This window comes from Antennarius striatus, chromosome 6, assembly GCF_040054535.1.
Source record: "Antennarius striatus isolate MH-2024 chromosome 6, ASM4005453v1, whole genome shotgun sequence".
NCBI classification, from domain to species: domain Eukaryota; kingdom Metazoa; phylum Chordata; class Actinopteri; order Lophiiformes; family Antennariidae; genus Antennarius; species Antennarius striatus.
In genome coordinates this window covers 16,739,718-16,752,090 of record NC_090781.1, presented here as the reverse complement: position 1 = coordinate 16,752,090, position 12,373 = coordinate 16,739,718, and positions in this window count along the sequence as shown.

Here is a 12,373-nt window from a genome sequence, read left to right as displayed (position 1 = left end):
ACAGCGAATCAGTTGCCTCCATCTAACCCTGCCTTCTGCATCCTCTTCTCTCACACCAACTACCGTCATGTCCTCTTTCACTACACCCGTAAACCTCCTCTTTGGTCTTCGTCCTGGCCTCCTGCCTGGCAGTTCAAAACTCAGAATCCTTCTACCAATATATTCACTATATCTCCTCTGGACATGTCCAAACCATCTCAGTCTGGCCGCTCTGACTTTATCTCCAAAACCTCTAACATGTGCTGTCCCGCTGATGTACTCATTCCTGATCCTATCCTTCCTGGTCACTTCCAAAGAGAACCTCAGCATCTTCATCTCTGCTACCTCCAGCTCTGTCTCCTGTCTTTTCCTCAGTGACACTGTCTCTAGACCAAACATCGCTGGTCTCACCATAGTTTTGTACACCGTTGCTTTCATTTTAGCTGAAACTCTTCTATCACACATCACACCTGACACTTTTCTCCACCCGTTCCATCCTGCCTGTACACGCTTCTTCACCTCTTTTCCACACCTCCATTGCTTTGGACTGTGACCCCAAGTACTGAAAATCCTCCACCTTCTTGATCTCTTCTCCCTGTGACCTCACTATTCCACTTGGTTCCCTCTCATTCACAGACATGTACTCTGTCTTACTGCGGCTAACCTTCATTCCTCTCCTTTCCAGGACAAAACCTCCATCACTCTAGATTCTCCTCCACCTGTTCCCTGCTCTCACTATAGACCACAATGTCACATGCAAACATCATACTCCATGGAGATTCATGTCTAACCTCGTCTGTCAGCCAACTATAACACAAATACTAAAAATCTTCAAATCCAGAGGAAAAAAGAACAGAAAGGTTTGACATAAGACTTTAAAGAAGAAAAACTGTGTAGCAGTAAAAGCAAAATGCAGCGTTTTGGCACAGTTTTCCTCATTTGTTGTAAAAGCGAGACATCATTTCTGATTTGTTCATTAGCCTAAATTAAGTATTTTTATCCGTCAGACTATTTGCATAGCTAAAATATAGTGCTGCCCTTCTATTGACTTTGGAGAAAACAAGCATTCCACAGGGGTGGGTATGTATAAAAAGATGGATGACTTAACAAGTGAGCATACTACTGTAGATTAAGTACCTGTTTGGTGAAATAGCCCCACTAAGCTTAGATAAATGACAAACTGCTAAACCACATCATACTGCTTAAGTCAGGGAGTAAACAACAGGAGTTCCTCTTGCTAAATGTGACAGTGTCGGTTTTGTCTGTTTTCCATGGAAGGATAGGCGAGAGGAGGGCGGATTATTGACAGGCGGGGAGAGCAGCAGGCAGTTAGACAGACATGATGTACAGTCCTGCATAATCAGCTCTCAGCCCCATTAATCTGGGCAGACTGCAACACTTGATGAGACTGTGATGCATTTGGTGAAAGGTCCCTCCCTCAGATGTCATTTTGAAGAACAGTGTCACAGCTTCTGCCAAAGCAGGAGCCCAGTCATGCGGCCACACCCCTTACCATGACACCATCCACTCAGAGGACAAGCATTCCAATGCTCCAAGGACATCTAAATTCATTCCACTCCAACAACATGGCTAAGTTCATGGTGAATAAAAAATGACACATCTTGTTGGCTTCACCTGGTGGAATCACAAGCACTGGGTCTCATTTGAACAACAAAAACAGAGCTTCGTCATATTTGTCTGAGACACCTTTATTCATAGCTGCTATAACCACAGGGTAGAAGAAGAGAATGCCATTTGGGCTCCTTTCGAGGGAATAGAGGATTACACTATCCTACACAATGCAAGGTCATTGTGTGGTATTATAAATCCCCCTGAACTTGTTCCTCTGCTGCTGCTTCAATTTTTCCTATATTTCTGCTGGTTTGCGTTAATCTAATGAAATCTCATCTTCAAACGTTTCATCTGCTCTTTTTGATTGGGGATGAGTCGCTTGCGCGATTTAGCTATTGTAACAGTGGATATCAATGAGAATGGACAAACCATTCCCATTGATATGACTTTATAGAAAATATATCTATTTAAAATTTTAAATTATTTAACAGAATTAAGAAACAAGCTGTATCTGCTGAGGACGAATCAAGGAATTATTAGCTATCAATTGGTTACCTATGAAGTCAGAAAACTTGCAATACAGATAAAAACAGTTGCCCTAACTTATTTTATCTGATTCTACATGAATTTTCAAGTTTTAAAACACCAAATTCTTGTTTTCAAATAACACAATAGAACTTGTCAGACACTGCCTGTCTGATAAATGCCACACCCTTCAAACTCGTTGCTGTACTTTGTAATTAAGGCTCCTTGTCAAAATGTTGTAGCCTCCAAGTTGAAACGAATCAATACCATCTATCAGCAGGTTATTTTCTCATTCGTTAAGAGGATTTTTCAAGACCCACTGAGAAAAATATCAAAATCTTTTCAGTGAGTGATTCATCACAAAACTGGCCATTCCTCGACAACTAGGAAGATCATTTCATTGAGTTAAAACCATCTAAATATCCACAAAAGTAATGTCATGAGTCTGCTTTAATAAATAACATCATTTTATCAGCGGGCACTGTAATGATTCCAAAAGTCCTTTATATATTTTTACAACAAAAGCCTCTCTCATCCCCTGAGCCTCTCTGCTTGCCTGAGAGTCTGATGATCTCATCTTGACTCTTGCACCAAGTTCAAGTTGTTCTCAATCCGAGTATCAGCAAAAAGACTAACATGAAAATTATGCAATGTGTCACGGTTCGGCGTGGCAGTTCTGGTGTGTGGCAGGGAGAGGCCAGGTTGGTGCGTGGAGCCACGGCTCCACACCTGAGACTCATCCACACCCCATTCTGATCGTTGACACCTGAACTTCATTGGGGTAATAATGATGAGGCTTTTTATGCCAGGTTTTTGTCACAGCCTGTTGTTGGTTCCTTTCTCTTGTTTGGTTCCTGGAAGTCTCATGTTTCTTGCCTGTCTGGGGAATTCTTTCAGTTTTGAATAAATCACGGATGGAAGATTCGCTTTTGGTGTCCTGCATTTGGGTCCATATTCCGCCAGACGTGACACAATGTCTCTTTTACACTGCAGTTCTCCAGTAGGACAATTTAAAGGTCACAATCCAGTAAAAACGTTCTCCTTTAAAGTTTAATGTTATTCTTTGAGTGATATTAGTTGCAGAAGAGGTGCTGCTAGTGGGAAGCGTAAAGCCGGATAGTTAGACTTAATGGGCCTTGGTGTGTATGTGGAGTCACAGGCTGTGACAGAGGCAAAGTCCAATGGGACTTCATTCCCCTTGTTTTGTGCTGGATTGTAGATCTGCCATGCCTTTTAAAGCTGCCTGTAATATTTCATGATCCTATACATTGGTAAATCTGAGTGAAGTAGATGAAAAGCACAGCAGAAGCATTCTGTATAAATGAACGCTGCCAGGGAAACTCATGATGTCTTTTGGCTCAGTAAGGTTATCAAAATAAGGAAGTGCAACCAGGCGTCCTAAATGAACTCCCTAAATGGTGCTTTACAGAAGAAGTGCTTTCAGAAGCCATTTGTGTTGTAATAAGGTTGTACCCTGCTGTGTTGGGGGCGATTTCCAATTGACTACAACAACCATGTTTTGGCTAATGAATCTTAGATGACTTAGACTCCCGACCTTCATTAATAAAGGAGACTGTGCAGCCTCACAGGTCTGGAGGTTGCAAAACCCACCCTGCTACAACTAATAGCTTTGTTTCTACTTAATGGAAATGTTTTGTTGGAAGATTCTATAAATAAAATAGAAAAAAATGTGTTTTAAGGTAAATTCTACAAAACCAATCCATTAAACAGAAACAATTAAAAATTGGGCAAACACGAAACTCCTGGAAATATTTAGAACACAAAATTTGTGGTCACTTCATAGTGATTTTTAAATTATTTGTTTTATTTCTTTTTACTTTTGTTCCCACCCTCAAAAGTAGGGTTCAAGCAAAGCAACACTGCCATCTAGTGTGATTAAATCTGCCTTCACTGCCTTTGCATTGTTCCAAAAGAGGCAATCTTAAAAAATGTAAATGTAAACTTAACGATAAAACAAAATACAAATTTTCAAAACAGTAACAAAAAGTGGGTTGGAGCGAACACCTGTAATCTATCTATCTAATCAAATAACAATACATCATAGGCATTTTAATACATTTGATCGCAGTGCAAAGGCAATGATGCTGAACTCGATAAGCAGATTAGCTGAAGGTGAATGAAACCAGTCTCAGACGAAGAAAAGTTGGATTGGTGTATCAACTGATGAGATAATGTCAAAATATAAGAAATGAACATATTTTCATGAAAATGTTTCAATCATTGAAACGCACATGAAGTCGGATATACAAGCTCTCATCAACATTCAAACTAGTTGTACTTTGTCACCAGATCGAAACCAGTGTGGCTCCTTCGGATCAGGCTCCCACTCATTTATCACAGACTGTTTCCCCTGCACCATCAAGCCTTACTCTTTGAATGTCTGCCATGCTCTCAAGGTTTTGATTGCTGGCCCAGGAGTCAACTAAACGCCTGCAGTGACAAATGGCATGATAGTCATAATCGTATCGTGCCTCCGTCTAAGCCCTCCAGTGTGTTTGCTCCATATCAGCATGTTTACTTTAAGCAGACAGTGAGCTGTCAGGAATTTGTTCTGGCAACCCATCGCCTCACTCTCCAAGTATCACATTTATAGAAAGGATCATAATATTTACAAGTCCTTTCATGGAGATGGTTTCAATAGCTGTGAAGAGGTGTTTATCTTCTAATTTGTAGGTAGCATCATAATACACGGTGAAGGTTCGTAGCAGAAGTTTTCTGAGTCTAAATACAGTTGTAAAAAAATGAATAAAAACAGTTTACCAGTTGTTTTATACAGAAAAGCAGTATGGTAGATTTAAGCATATGCACAGATGGTGCTGAAAAATAAGAACGCTGACCTTGTAATGAGTCTCTCAATGTTCTTACTTGCAGGTCTGAGTACATCTCTAGTGTAAATGTAATCCACTACACCTAATAGAATCAGCTTATCTGTCAAACTGTACTTTCTCACACCGGACTTACATACATTAGCATTTCCACTGCCAGGTCATTCTGTTACTCAAAGATTCAATACCCATTTATTCTTGGTAATGAAAAAATCAATCTGCAAGGTGGTTGGCAGGCGTCCACCGTCGCTGATAAAGCAGAGTTGTCTGTTGGCACATTACAAGCGACTGAAGGGCCCCCAGTGCTGTAAGCAGGGTTATGTAGTGTATCTGAGAAATTACTTTCATGTCATCACATCGATTGCTTACTCAAAGAAGGTGTCTTGGCAGACGAATCTTGCACAAGCGTATGGGAGTTGTGTGACAGTTTAATGTGATGCCATAACAAAAGCATCAACACCATTAACATCTTTCTGGAATTGACACAATGCTGATCTTGACCAGAAGAATTACGAATGACAGCAGTAATAAAATGAGCTCATATTACTCTAACAAGGGCCTCTAAGTATAATAGTTTTCATTATACTCTATGATGGTTTATCCAGGGGTCACTGGTAATATTACAGCTACCCATCTATTCACCCATTTTCTTCCACTTATCTGGGGTCAGGTTAAGCAAAGTATCCCAGACATCCCCCTCCCCAGCAACACTTTCCATTTCATCCCGGAGGATCCCGCGGCATTCCCCGGTGCGATGAGATTTGCAATCCTGCTAGAAAGCTCTGGGTTGATCCCGGAGTCTCCTCCCAGTTGGATGCGCCTGGAAAACCTCTGAAGGGAGGCACCCTGCAGGCCTCCTAATCAGATGCCTGATCCACCTCAAGAGGTTCCTTTTGACACAAAGGAGCAGCTCCCTCCAGATATTACACCTCACATCAACACAGCACAGCCTACGGAATTTTAACAAAGTCAGCACAGAGTTGCTCCATCCTAAGAAAAACATCATCCTTGGCTACATTTCAGGGGAACTGCCATTCAACAGGAAATGATACTGTAGACATAACCTGTAAATCTGAGAGCAAATACATCTGATCCCACTTGTAAACACTATATTCAGTCAGTGATTCACTGTTTAGAGGTGGTGCCACAGAATAAACTGACCTCTTGTTAAGCTGTGTTTGTCTTCATGTGTTTGTAGGATCACTGAAATCCTTTTCCTGGATTTACATGTAAATATCGAGACGGATCTGTTTCTTCCAAATCCACCCTGATATCTAAACCTGCAGCTACATGAGCGCCCAAAGTGGATGTACACAGCAATTCACCTGCTTTTAGATGGTCGCTTGTGCATTATTGGTAGATATTTGTGAAGACAAATGAGGCAACCGAAGATAAAAACTCACATGGACACATGCATGACAAGTTATGTGTGGAGATGTAAAGACACATTCTTACAATTCATGACCCTGGGACTGCAACTCATCTGAGAAATTAAGACTGGAAGAAATGTAACATTTTCCCTCTTCAGATGATACTTGTAAGTCCAATGACCCCACCTACAACATCACCCAACTGTATGGTTGAAAAAAGAAGGCTTTTAAGCTTTGCTTTCTGTAAGTATTCTTTTTGTCAACAGAACAATAGAATGATCAGCAGAGCAATATTTTTTAAATTAGGTAAAGCAATTATAAATTCATTATTGTAAATGTCATATAAAAAATTTGCTTTTAAGAACATCTAAAATTATGTTGTACTTTGCTGTTAAAAAAACAAAACTTACTTCACCCATTAATCAAAGCCTGGTTAATAAGGGCCACACACACTACTCCCAGTTCATTCATATTAACCTTGTTACTACCCCTTAACACTGTTTTTTTGTGTGTGTGTGTGTGTGTATGTGTGTGTGTGTGTGTGTGTGTGTGTGTGTGTGTGTGTGTGTGTGTGTGTGTGTGTGTGTGTGTGTATTGTGATCCCTTGTCACTTATTAGTATGGCAATGGTTGCTATGCTAAAAATAAAGCCAGTCACAGGAAGGGACAGAATCCAGGGGAGTGTTTTGACAGCAGAGGGCAGAGTGGCCTTGACTCCAAAAGATATGAGATTTATATCTGATGTACAACATGATAGCTTACCATATTTTATCTCTGCACATTAGAGATAACTGAAAAAATACTGTATGTCCAGATTATTTGAGTGTTTCCTGGTCTGCTGGAATCATGATGTTGCTTTTTTTTTCTTTTTTTTTTTTGTTTCACAAACTACAATCCAGCAGTTTAGTTTTTATCCTATTACTGGATCTGTTTAAATTATATTTGAGATGTTTGTGTGAGCAATAAAGATCACAGGAACTAGTGGGTAAATCTTCATCATGTAAGGAAAACTGTCAGTCAGTTCAAAGTGAAATGTAAAGCATCACAAAGTCCAGTCTTCAAACAATATGTTTGTCTATTTGATTTTTTTAAGATTGTAAATTCAGAATAACACATCAATCAATTAATAAACTTTCATTTATAAAGCGCTTAATCATGGCACATTTCAAAGCGCTTTAATAGACAGAAAAACCCAACTGAACCTCCAGAGCAAGCATAAGCGACAGTGAGGAAGAAATTCCGGGCAGACCCAGACTCTTTTGGCAGATAGGCCAGATAGAGTCAGTCTCTTTATGGCTAAGGTCAGGCGATTTGATGTAGGCTCTGAGGTGGGGACGAGAAAGTCAGGCTGCGTTCACCGAGTCCTGGGTTGTTGTCTTCAATACATGTTCTCCATCATGTAGTTGCTAAGTTGAGAGCACAATTAAAGCTGAATGGATGACTGTATTGTGGCACGAGGAAGAAAGGAAGCAGGACCCCAAAGTGCTCGGAGAGCACAAACTTCTACTAAGGTCATAACATCTGGAAGGTTTTACGGTTGAGGTTGATAATAATCATCACCAAATGTAATTACCCCAAGGATATTATAAAGTCCATCTTTTGTGACCCATCCATTCACTTCCTGCCAAAAAGTAGACAAACGGAAAAAAACAATCATATTACCTGCGTGGTGGAGGTATCTGTCAGGTTCAAACAACCTAGAACATTTAAAACACAGACACAAAAAGGAGAAGATAAGTTATATTTTTTACTCGCGAGGAGAACAGACAGAGATGTGATCAGTTACAGATCTCCCCAAGTTCTCAACATGTCTCTGCCCGAACCTCTTATTCTCTTGGGGCGTTTCCTGTTTACATTATTTTTCTAAGGGATGGGGGGCAGCAAACAACAGTAAAAAAAACACCTGTGGCATGATGCCATAAGAGTAATAAAGTCTTTCTGTTTACAGCATTGTCTCCTTTAAAAACAACAACCAGTCACATTCCTTATTAGCAGTTCAGAGGTCACGCCCTGCTCAGGGGACCTTCTGCTATCACTCTGGTGATCCCATTGCTGCTTTTGTCTCCCTGGAAAAATAACTCAATACATAGCAAGACACTTAAACACAGATATAAACAATTAAATGGTCATGCTATGTGGTAAAAAGAAAAAAGGAATATAAAAAAGTAAATATGAGATAACTTATATAAATCATTCTAACAGTATCTAATCCCAAATGGGATCTTCAAAGGTCCACATTAAAGTAATCTTTTTAAATATACAAACAAGCTGGGCCAGAGGGGGAAAAAAAGCAACCTTGCTCACTAGTTTGATAGTCAACTCTGATGAGCAAGATAACTGGTAACAGGTCAGAGTTATCATGAAGCAAGTTGAAGTGGCATCCTTAACAAGCTGCCGTTCCCAAGCAAGGATGTGGCAATGCTTCACCACAGACCACCTACTTGCTATGCAGCCTCAGAATCTTAAAACCATAAGCACCTTTCCAGCATCACAATACATACAGGAAAACAAAGGGGACAACTTTGATCTGATCCATGTTCTCAGATATGTACTGTATATGGGGAAAGAAAAAGAAGTACACATAGCTTAGTTCTTGCCTTGACCCCCAGCATCCAGGAAGTGACCACAGAACATTAACAAGAGCTGGAGGCTGGAAATTACACCCACTCTGCCAGCTCTGCACCCTACTTCACTCATATCCCTTGTCACCATGGCACCATTGTATACTGTGGGAAAATTATGTATGAGAAACAAGTTGATAAAATATTCACTCAGTATTCTTTTTTCTTTTTTTTTCTTATTTTGACTATTTAATATCATTGTAAACTTTTTTTCTGAAAGAAAAGGAGAAGAGATATTCCATTCGGCAAATAATAACTTATTGGACAGTTTCAAAATATGAAAGTACAAAAAAACTTTTTGAAAAAGAAAAAAAAAAAAAGTTTTGAGTCATCCAACCTATAAACATGCATTCAAGAAGATGTTTTTTTTTTAAATTTGTCAACATAAGTGGTCAAACTAAATGAGATATTAGTAAAAGAAGCAATTCTCAGTACCACCAGTTTGTGTCTGTCTAACGATGCAGAGATGAATTAATGAATCATGTTGTGAATCAAACAGCACAAGAAATAGTGAAATAGGTAATGCAGCTCCAAATGTCTGGTGACCCACATTATTAACAGAGACAGATGAAGCACACAAAAATAAAAGGTACACACCAACCAGCTGAGTCAAACAGGAAACAGACATTTTTATTTGCATGGTTTTATTTTAGTTACCAGCTATTTCAGTTTTGCAATAGGCAAGTTTATTCTTTTGCATATTATTTCAAAGCCCCTCTCCAACCAGCAGTGATCCCATGACATAGCATGAATATATGAAGGACTTATATATTATAAATCATATATTCTTCACACAACAGGACTTTTATAAGAGTAGAATCCAAGCTGGATTCAGAATCATTGAAAATTTATCCAATATCAGACAAGTTCAAACAACTGATGCATACTGCATGACAAAGTTTTCTCAGGGCTGTTCTTCAACCTGAGATCTCACAATAAGCCTGCAAAGGAAGGATGAAATCAATAAACCTGCAGTTTGTGCACTAATTTATATTTACAGAACATCCAAGGTAAACATCAACTACATGAAACAGTTTCCTCGATTCCAAAAAAATACTGTATAGTATTGACCTATGGATATATTCTTGTATTTTAACTTGAAATTAATAACTAAGACACCATTCTCAATGTCACATCCTGTGTGAAATATGATGTGCCTGGATGCTGCTATTACAATGGTACTGTACTTTCTCAGCGTGAACAACTTTGAGAGAAACCAAGGAACAGAGGAGCTGAAAGCAGCAGAATGGGGACCCACGTCTTAGGGCTTCTTTCCAAATAACGTCAAATTGTTGCTCACTGTGAGCTGTATACCTCGTTTAAAACTTAAAAGGGGATGATACCTCCCTGCAACAGAGCAAAAATAAATCTTTTTTGCAGTTGCAAGAAAAAATACAGTGCTTAAAATAACAACACAAATTGTTTCTTTAATGGGTGAAAAACATTGTCATGGTGTAACTCACAGCTGAAAAACTACAGTAGATTGTAATAGGTGAATGTTGCAATTGCTTCCAGAGAATTGTTGGACACTATGGCTTGTGATTACATGACGCTTAATTTTAAACGACCAAAATATTTATTATCAAGAGCATGCAATTATTGGTATGATGTGATCTTAATGACATTACGTTTTTTGTAATCATGTACCTGGTCAAGATTTAATCAAGAGACTCCCTATTTTAGGTGGCACAGTCAACAGCAAAAAAAAATATTCAACCATTCTGTGAGCAAAATGACTTTTCAGAACAATGAAATATTGGTCACAAACCATGTTTAAACATAATTATGTTTTTCACGTTCTGAATAAACTTAATTCAGGTGCATTCCTTAGAAATTTCCCACAAATTCTATTGTGATAAACATATCATGTGCCTTATAAAATTTTTGTTAAAACATCAATGAAATGAAAACATTTCAGTGAAACAAATCATGGAGAATTCATGAAACACACACATACCTGAACCTGTGTCGCTGCTTTAAATCCTACTTATGTGTTTGCTTTTTCTTTGCCTCCACAGTAGCCTCATAGCTACCACAGCTCTCTTCCCTTTCTTTGGCAAACAGCCCATGTGCAATGACAGATGTGGAGGTTTGCTAAAATAAAGTGGAGTAGAGAGTAAAATCAATGGATGGGCATAAGAAGAAAAAGACCAGAGATTGCTTTGGTAACATAGCTTGTCAGGATCCAGGTGGAGTAACAAGTCTCAGACTTAACCTAATTTGATTTCACATTCCCTCGTGTTTTCTTTCTATTCATTTGTTCATGATTCACCTTTAGAGCATCAAAACACGAGCCTGGTTGCCGTCCACTGAAATTGTAATCTGTGGGGATCTTCTAGAAGCAGTAGAAAGCATGACCTATGACCTTACAATGCACAATAAAACACAAAAGCAAAACAACTGTTAAAAAAAGTGGTTCTTGTTGTTAAAGATGGAGAGCTGAGAGGATGCCGCGAAAGGCTGCCTTCAATCGATAAAAACTAAACCGTATAATAAAGGTTTTAACAAAAGGAAGAAAAGGAGTATAAACAGACATGCTCCTGTCAGCTTTTGTGCTGTAAGATATGGCACCACATAAATGTCAAAGATAAATTGGTGGTTGTTTGAAAAGACATCCATATTGAAAGTGAGTGGAGAATCCTCAACCAATCATTAATAACACTTCACTAATAAACTGATGAAGGTTGGATTGTGCAGTTCAATTGATCTTCATTGTTTTTGCAATTTTGACCTACTTTTGGCTTATAACAGAGGACTGTCACAGGTTTTAACCAGGGTTTTGTTTAGGAGATCAACTTGATGTCTGGGCTTTGTTTGCTGCTGATAAATTTACTAATCCAAGGTTGTAGTTGCAGCATACATATTTTCAAATTAATTTAACAGATCTCTACATCATTCACCTGCAATTCTGTGGAACTCCTCCTCGATTGCTCTGTCTGGTTTATCTATAGCGAAGTTGACAAACCCGGGTAAAAGCCGTTTCAAGACGAGGCACGCTGAGCATGTCCCACATTGTGTAAAAAAAACCTTTAAAAACTGATAAGGTAAAAACTAAACGTAGGAAACACACAATACCTGCTGGGATGTGAAAGTATGACTGCATTTTGTTATGCTGCAAATGTGAGGTCGGATCAGGTCGTGGATGTGTGTGTTACACACCCCAGGGGTGTGGCTAGTAAAACAGATTATATTTTAAACTGCTCTGCTAGGTAGACCTGAATAAACAGGGAAAAACACGAGACAGAGTCAGTTTCGGTGTTCGTTATTCTCTCTTCCTTGGTCATCTCAATTTATTAACAATCATGTATCTTAAATCACTTTACTGTTCTCTCTTTGTTTTAAAGAGGTTCAATCATTTCAATCAGAAATCATGTTCACAAAATATCAATGACACATATTTTCTCCATAGTTTCATCATCAATTCAATACATTCTTCTTTGCATACATGTCCATATTCCCAT